Below are 1,471 nucleotides of genomic sequence, written 5' to 3' on the forward strand. Positions count from 1 at the left end.
TTAATCAGCGCTAAAAATTATTCAACAATCGAGAAGGAATGTTTGGCTTTGATATTATCATTACAAAATTTTGAAGTTTACATTAGTTCAGCTCATTCTTCGATTATTGTGTTTAGTGATCACAACCCCGTTACTTTCATCGGCAAGACGAAAAATGAAAATCAAAGACTACTAAGATAAAGTTTGCTGTTACAGGAATATAATATTGACATCAGGAACATCATGGTGAAGGATAATTTAATGCCAGATACACTTTACTAGCAGATGCACTTTCCCGTGTATAGAAATGTATTAATTCATGTATATTTTATTTAATTCATAAGAGTTCATCTTATGTTTTTCTTTAAACCTCATATATAACTAATCTATGGTAAAAAGAAACCTTTACTATATAAATCTTTCTTTTTCTTTATGGGGGAATTGTTATGTATATTTGATTTAATTTATCTTTGATTTAAATTAATTATTTGTTTGTAAGTTCTAAAATAAAATTATTCCATTACATGCTATTGTAATGTAATTTTATTTACTGAATTTTTTTTTCGTAAACACATAATATATACTAATAATAGAAACTTTTGTATCTAATGCTGACCTAATTCCTGACCTTTATTAATAAATCAGTGAGTTGAAGTAAACAACTTTTTATAAAAAATTTTCCCACAGGAAAAATCATTAGTTTTAGTTGAGGCCATACTGAGAGTACGTGATGTTATGCACGTAAAAAGCTTATATATTGTTCTATAAACATGATCATGTGACCCTCAAACTTGAATCTGTTTTGCGCCCTAAATTAGTGTTGAACTAGTTTCTGTAGACAATTTAGTGAGTTGGCCTATACATTATTGACACTTAAGGTGTTTTCTTGTGACCAGTTTGAGTTGAAATTCTGTTGTATGGAATTATTAATTTTTTTTCCTGGAAATATTTAAGTGCCCATACAGAATTCGTGGAGAAAGACATTTATTGCAATTTTATTCGGAATTTAAAACTGGAATAATATTTTCTGTGGTTCAACAAGGAACTGCTGACACATCAGGACAACACTCACTATTGCATACGTCATCGTCTTCCCTCTTAAATTTTTTATCAGGACTGAAACTCAGATTCATTTCGAACATTTTATTACTAGGACTTCTATTTTGTTAATTATTGGATTATTTTTCGATATGATTCATAATACCATAAGTTTTTTTTGTTCTCATTTTTACCTTGTTTTTCTAGGTAAATAAATTGTTTGTTAAATTTTACAAAGCTTGTTGTTTCACTCTTTTTGTGTTACTTTTTCAAAGAGCCTAAAACGTAACTATCAGGAAAAGCAAGCCAAATGTGTCAAAAGCCTATCACCGGTCAAATCTCCAATATGGAACACTACAGTCACTACAATGATATCTACGCTACTGTAACGTAATCGAGCTAACACACTTTGGGACTGAATTGGTACTTAAGAAATAAAAAACACGTATGCAAG

Source organism: Sinohyriopsis cumingii, chromosome 17, assembly GCF_028554795.1.
Source record: "Sinohyriopsis cumingii isolate HCF-2022 chromosome 17, ASM2855479v2, whole genome shotgun sequence".
In the NCBI taxonomy this organism is placed as follows: domain Eukaryota; kingdom Metazoa; phylum Mollusca; class Bivalvia; order Unionida; family Unionidae; genus Sinohyriopsis; species Sinohyriopsis cumingii.